Source organism: Physeter macrocephalus, chromosome 7 (assembly GCF_002837175.3).
Source record: "Physeter macrocephalus isolate SW-GA chromosome 7, ASM283717v5, whole genome shotgun sequence".
NCBI lineage: Eukaryota > Metazoa > Chordata > Mammalia > Artiodactyla > Physeteridae > Physeter > Physeter macrocephalus.
The window spans coordinates 574,052-581,963 of NC_041220.1; positions in this window are offsets into that span (position 1 = coordinate 574,052).

Consider the following 7,912-nt stretch of genomic DNA (forward strand, 5'->3'; position numbering starts at 1 on the left):
CGCGCAGGCTCAGTGGCCACGGCTCACGGGCCCAGCCGCTCCGCGGCATGTGGGATCCTCCCGGACCAGGGCACGAACCAGCATCCCCTGCATTGTCAGGCGGACTCTCAACCACTGCGCCACCAGGGAAGCCCCAGTGGGGGAGATTTTTATTAGCTCCAGCAAAGAGGTTTTAACTCTGCTGGTGAGATGTTTGAACTCTGTGTCATGTTCTTCCCCCCCCCCGCCCCGTGGCATATCAAGTCAACTTTATTTTACTCCTTTATCCTTCATTCAATTCTTTTTATATCTTTATTGGAGTATAATTGCTTTACAACGTTGTGTTAGTTTCTGCTGTACAACGAAGTGAATCAGCTATACATATACGTATATCCCCCTATCCCCTCCCTCTTGAGCCTCCTTCCCATCCTTCTTATCCCACCCCTCTAGGTTGTCATAAAGCATTAAGCTGATTTCCCTGTGCTTTGCAGCAGCTTCCCACTAGCTATGTATTTTACATTTGGTAGTGTATATATGTCCATGCCACTCTCTCACTTCATCCCAGCTTTTCCTCCCCCTAATGTCCTCAAGTCTGTTCTCTACGTTTGCATCTTTATTCCTGCTCTGCCACTAGGTTCATCAGTACCATATTTTTAGGTTCCATATCTGTGTGTTAACATACAGTATTTGTTTTTCTCTTTCTGACTTACTTCACTCTGTATGACAGACTCTAGGTCCATCCACCTCATTACAAATAACTCAATTTCATTCTTTTTATGGCTGAGTAATATTCCATTGTATATATGTGACACATTTTCTTCACCCATTCTTCTGTCAATGGACATTTATGTTGCTTCCAGGTCCTGGCAATTGCTAATAGTGCAGCAATGGACATTGGGGTACAGGTATCTTTTTGAATTATGGTTTTCTCAGGGTATATGCCCAGTAGTGGGATTGCTGGGTCATATGGTAGTTCTATTTTTAGTTTTTTTAAGGAACCTCCATACTGTTCTCCATAGTGGTTGTATCAATTTACATTCCCACCAACAGTGCAACAGGGTTCCGTTTTCTACACACCCTCTCCTCTTATTGTTTGTAGATTTTTTGATGATGGCCATTCTGACCGGTGTGAGGTGATACCTCATTGTAATTTTGATTTGCATTTCACTAATGATTAGTGATATTGAGCATCCTTTCATGTGTTTGTTGGCAATCTGCATATCTTCTTTGGAGACATGTCTATTGGATCTTCCACCCATTTTTGGATTGGGTTGTTTGTTTATTTGATATTGAGCTGCATAAGCTGCTTGTATATTAATCCTTTGTCAGTTGCTTCATTTGCAAATCTTTTCTCCCATTCTAAGGATTGTCTTTTCATCTTGTTTATGGTTTCCTTTGCTATGCAAAAGATTTTAAGTTTCTTTAGGTCCCATTTGTTTATGTTTGTTTTTATATCCATTTATAAATTAAATCCATTTATATCCATTACTCTAGGAGGTGGGTCAAAAAGGATGTTGCTGTGATTTTTGTCATGGAATGTTCTGCCTATGTTTTCCTCTAAGAGTTTTATAGTGTCTGGCCTTACATTTAGGTCTTTAATCCATTTTGAGTTTATTGTTGTGTATGGTGTTAGGGAGTGTTCCAATTTCATTCTTTTACATGTAGCTAGATGTCCAATTTTTCCAGCACCACTAATAATTGAAGAGGCAGCCTTTTCTCCACTGTATAGTCTTGCCTCCTTTGCCAAAGATAAGGTAATCATATGTGTATGGGTTTATCTCTGGGTTTTCTATCCTGTTCCATTGATCTATAATTCTGTTGTTTTGTGCTAGTACCATACTAACTTGATTACTGTAGCTTTGTAGTGCAGTCTAAAGTCAGGTAGCCTGATTCCTCCAGTTCCATTTTTCTTTCTCAAAATTGCTTTGGCTATTTGGGGTTTTGTGTGTTTCCATACAAATTGTAGAATTTTTTTGTTCTAGTTCTGTGAAAAATACCACTGGTAACTTGATAGGGATTGCATTGAATCCATGAATTGCTTTGGGCAGTATAGTAATTTTCACCATATTGATTCTTCCAATCCAAGAACTTGGTACATTTCTCCATCTGTTTGTGTCATCTTTAATGTCTTTCATCAGTGTTTTATAGTTTTCTGAGTACAAGTCTTTTTGCTTCCTTAGGCAGGTTTATTCCTAGGTATTTTAGTCTTTTTGTTGCAATGGTAAATGGGAGTGTTTCCTTAATTTCTGCTTCTGATTTTTCATTGTTAGTGTATGCAAGAGATTTCTGTGCATTAATTTTGTATACTGCTACTTTACCAAATTCATTGATTAGCTCTAGTAGTTTTCTAGTGGCATCTTTAGGATTTTCTATGTATAGTATCATGTCTTCTGCAAACAGTGGGAATTTTACTTCTCTTCCAATTTGTTTTCTTTTTATTTATTTTTCTTCTCTGATTGCCATGGCTAGGACTTCCAACACTATGTTGAATAACAGTGGTGAGAGTGGACATCCTTGACTTGCTCCTGATCTAAGAGGAAATGCTTTCAGTTTTTCACCATTGAGAATGATATGTGCTGTTGGATTCTGTTTGCTACTATTTTGTTGAGGACTTTTGCATCTATGTTCATCAGTGATATTGGCCTGTAATTTTCTTTTTTTGGTGACATCTTTGTCTGGTTTTGGTATCAAGATGATGGTGGCCTCATAGAATGAGTTTGGGAGTGTTCCTCCCTCTGCTATATTTTGGAAGACTTTGAGAAGGATAGGTGTTAGCTCTTCACTGAATATTTGATAGAATTCACCTGTGAAGGCATCTGGCTCTGGGTTTTTGTTTGTTGGAAGATATTTAATCACAGTTTCAATTTTAGTGCTTGTGATTTGTCTGTTTATATTTTCTATTTCTTCGTGATTCAGTCTGGGAATGTTGTGCTTTTCTAAGAATTTGTCCATTTCTTCCAGGTTGTCCACTTTAGTGGCATAGAGTTGCTTGTAGTAAGCTCTCATGATCCTTTGTATTTCTGCAGTGTCAGTTGTTACTTCTCTGTTTTCATTTCTAATTCTATTGATTTGAGTCTTCTCCCTTTTTTTCTTGTTGAGTCTGGTTAATGGTTTATCAACTTTTTTAATCTTCTCAAAGAACCAGCTTTTATTTTTACTGATCTTTGCTATTGTTTCCTTCATTTCTTTTTTCATTTTTTTCGGATCTGATCTTTATGATTTCTTTCCTTCTGCTCACTTTGGGTGTTTTGTGTTCTTCTTTCTCTAATTGCTTTAGGTGGAAGTTTAGGTTGTTTATTTGAGTTTTTTTTGTTTCTTGAGGTAACAGGGTGTTGCTATAAACTTCCCACTTAGAACTGCTTTTGCTGCATCCCATAGGTTTTGGGTCATCATGTTTTCATTGTCATTTGTTTCTAGATTTAAAAAAAATTTCTTCAGTGATCTCTTGGTTGTTTAGTAGTGTATTGTTTAGAGTCTAGGTGTTTGTATTTTTAAAGGTTTTTTCTGTAATTGATATCTAGTCCCATAGCATTGTCCTCAGAAAAGATGCTTGACATGATTTCAATTTTCTTAAATTTGCCAAAGCTTGATCTGTGACCCAAGATGTGATCTATCCTAGAGATTGTTCTTTGTGCTCTTAAGAAGAAAGTGTATTCTCTTGTTTTTGGATGGAATGTCCTATAAATGTTAATTAAGTCCATCTTGTTTAATGTATCATTTAAAGCTTGTGTTTCCTTATTTATTTTCTGTTTGGATGATCTATCCATTGGTGTAAGTGGGGTGTTCAAGTCCCCTACTATGATTGTGTTACTGTCAATTTCCCTTTTTATGGCTGTTAGCATTTGCCTTATGTATTGAGATGCTCCTATGTTGGGTGCATAGATGTTTACAATTGTTATACCTTTTCTTGGATTGATCCCTTGAGCTTTATGTAGTTTCCTTTCTTGTCTCTTGTGGGCGCGAACCCGGTTCCCCTGCATCGGCAGGGGGACGCACAACCACTGCGCCATCAGGGAAGCCCTAAAGTCTATCTTTTCTGATATGAGTATTGCTACACCAGGTTTCTTTTGATTTCTATTTGCATGGAATATCTTTTCCTTCCCCTCACTTTCAGTCTGTATGTGACCCTACGTCTGAAGTGGGTCTCTTGTAGACAGCATATATATGGGTCTTGTTTTTGTATCCATTCAGCCAGTCTGTGTCTTTTGGTTGGGGCATTTAATCCATTTACATTTAAGGTATTTATCAATATGTAAGTTCCTATTACCATTTTCTTAATTGTTTTTGGTTTGTTTTTGTAGGCCTTTTCTTTCTCTTGTGGTTCCTGCCTAGAGAAAATCTTTGGTAGTGTATATATGTCCATGCCACTCTCTCACTTTGTCACAGCTTACCCTTCCCCCTCCCCATATCCTCAAATACTGTATGCTAACACATATATATGGAATCTAAGAAAAAAAAAAGGTCATGAAGAACCTAAGGGTAAGACGGGAATAAAGACACAGACCTACTAGAGAATGGACTTGTAAAGCTTTTGATTTCTCTGTCGAATCTGAATGAGATCCTCGCTGTGTAGAGTAATCTTTGATGTAGGTTTTTCCCTTTCATCACTTTAAATGTATCTTGCCACTCTCTCTGACCTGTAGACTTTCTGCTGAAAGATCAGCTGTTAACCTTAGGGGATTCCATTGTATGTTACTTGTTGCTTTTGCCTTGATGCTTTTAATATTTTTTCTTTGTGTTTAATTTTTGTTAGTTTGATTAATATATGTCTCGATGTGTTTCTCTTTTGGTTTATCCTGTATGGTACTCTCTGCACTTCCTGGACTTGATCAACTATTTCCTTTCCCATGTTGGGGAAGTTTTCAACTATAATCTCTTCAAATATTTTCTCAGACCCTTTCTTTTTTCTTCTTCTTCTTCTTTTGGGACACATATAATTTGAATTTTGTTGCACTTAATGTTGTCCCAGAGGTCTCTGAGACTCTCCTCCATTCTTTTCATTCTTTTTTCTTTATTCTGCTCTGTGGCAGTTATTTCCATCCTTCTATCTTCCAGTTCTCTTATCCTTTCTTCTGCCTCATTTATTCTGATATTGATTCCTTCTAGAGTATTTTTAATTTCAGTTATTGTGTTGTTCATTACTGTTCATTTGCTCTTTAATTCTTCTAGGTCCTTGTTAAATGTTTCTTGTATTTTCTCTATTGTATTACTGAGATTTTGGATCATCTTTACTATCATTACTCTGAATTCTTTTTCAGGTAGTTTGCCTATTTCTTCTTCATTTATTTTGTCTTGTGGGATTTTTATCTTGTTCCTTTGCCTGCAAGGTATTCCTCTGTCTTCTCATTCTGTCTAATTTAGAGTATTTGAGGTCTCCTTTCCCCAACCTGCAGGGTCGTAGTTCCTCTTGTTTCTGTTCTCTGTCCCCTGTGGTGAGGTTGGTCCAGTGGCTTGTGTAGGCTTCCTGATGGAAGAAACTGGTGACTGCATTCTGGTGGGTGGAGCTGAATCTTTTCCCTCTGATGAGTAGGGTTATGTCAGGTGGTGTGTCTTGGGGTGTCTGTGAGCTTAGTATGACTTTAAGTAGTCTGTGTGCTGATGGGTGTGTTTGTGTTCCTGTCTTGTTTGTTGTTTGGTGTGAGACGTCCAGTGCTGGAAGCTGCTGACAGTTGGGTGGAGTCAGGTCTTGGATTCAGATAGAGGTCTCAGTGAGAGCTCTCAGTGATTAATCTTCCCTGGCACTGGGAATTCTCTAGTGGTCCATCATCCTTAACTCAGTGCTCTCACCCGCCTGAGGCCCAACTTCTGGTCAAGGAACAAAGACCCCACAAGTTGCTCATCCTGGCAATAAAGGAATTAAAATAAAAAGACTAACACAACCCCAGACAAATGGGAAAAAGTAAAATCAAACAAACAAAAACAGAAACAAGGAAACACACACACACACAAAAGAAACAAAAACTGAACCAAATAAATCAAAAAGCAAGAGAACAACCAGACAAATAAAAGAATCCAAGAACAATATCAAACAATTAAAAAGAAAGCTGACAGAAATACAAAACCAAAAAACAGAACCAAAGCAGAGTGCCAGCTTTGTACTCCAGACTTAGTGATTGTCATATAGAGGTTGTGATAAGGCATTTTGTATCTATTGTGTGTTTAGCTTTTTAAAGGCAAGGACAATATTTATGAGTCTCTACCATCCACCATCTCTGCCTACTCCCAGTCTAGCTCAGGCTTCAGATTGACTAGATGGCTAGTTACCTATTAAAGACAGGAAGAGTGAGTGGGTTTATCAAGCTGTGCAGTGCTGTGGGTGCCTGTCTCACTGGAGGCTGAAGAGCCTGGAGTACATGGCATGTATCAGAGCTGGAAGACAATGCCATTCCCTTTAAAAAAAATATATATATATATATAATTTATTTATTTGGTTGTGCCAAGTTAGTTGCAGCAGGTGGGCTCCTTAGTTGCAGCTCCAGGGCTCCTTAGTTGTGACATGCGGGCTCCCCAGTTGTGGCATGCATGTGGGATCTAGTTCCCTGACCAGGGACTGAACCACCCTGCATTGGGAGTGTGGAGTCTTATCCATTGTGCCATCAGGGAAGTCCCTGCCATTCCCTTTATCCAGGCACAAAACTCTTTCTTTTGACCTGCATAGTTATTGTTACATATTTATATTGAAATGGAATATTTTAGGTAGGATACAGGCTCTAATCTCAGGTTTTCAGAGTAATCATTAATCCCTGTTTTTATAAGAGAAAACAAAGATTTCATGAGGTCTCAAAGCATGATCTTCACTTTTAAATTAGCCTGAGAAGAGGAGGTACATCCAGACACATTACAACCTAAATTGAGGTATTCCTCAGTCTTCTTATCCTCCCTTTCTGCTGCACAATTCTTCATCCCTTTCTCTCTCTCTCTCTCTGTCTCCTCCCCACCACCACTTAGGGAACTAAGGCCCTTACACTCTTAGCTCCCCTCACTGTTGAGAGGTAATATATATGAGAATTCAAAATCTTATTAAAATTTGTTTAATGCTCTATGCTTTCCAGAAGTACTCATATGTTAAAGAGGGCAAAGGAAAGAAGAAGAGGAAAAAGGAATGTGCCCCTAATGAGACCCCAATATGTGTCTGACATGAAGAAAAAATACTTCACAAACATTTTATCAAAATCTTGCATCAATCCTATGAGAAAATGGATTCTTTGACATGTTAAGCCAAAAGTCACATAGCTACTAAGTTAGATCTGAAATTGGAACTAAACTTGTCCCAGGGGGAATGTGGGATGTGGTTCCCAGGGTTCAGGTTGGAAACTAGTTTATCCCCAGACACAGTGACTTAACACTTTGATGTTCCAATGTAAAGAATCTGGCGCCTATCAGTGTGACTTTCTTATCGGCTTTGATGTGAGGGTACCATCTAAGACATGCACACTAGTTTTCTAAACTTGTCCTTGGCACAATAAAAAAGGTACTTTTTTTCCTTGCTGTCATATTTCACTCAACGTAAAGCAGGACTGTGTAGTAGAAAGAATATCAGTTTTGCAATTTAGACAAATACATTTTTCTCTTATCAAGAAAATTGCACGGTATGTGAATTGTACCTTAATAATGCTGTTATAAAATATTAGGTTAAAAGGAGAACATTTGACCTCTTATTCTGCTACTAATTAGCCATATGTCCTTATGCCCTTCTGAGTCATAGGTTTTTCATTTATAGAATTAGAAACTGATGTCTACATATGGTCTTAGAAGGTTGAATGGCATGACTTCCTGCCCTAGTAAATGATAGTTTTTTTCCCTTTCTCTGTGGGAATTACTTCTGTTTTTTTTTTTTTTTTTTTTTTTTTGTGGTACGCGGGCCTCCCTCTGCTGTGGCCTCTCCCGTTGCGGAGCACAGGCTCCAGACGCGCAGGCTCAGCGGCCATGGCCC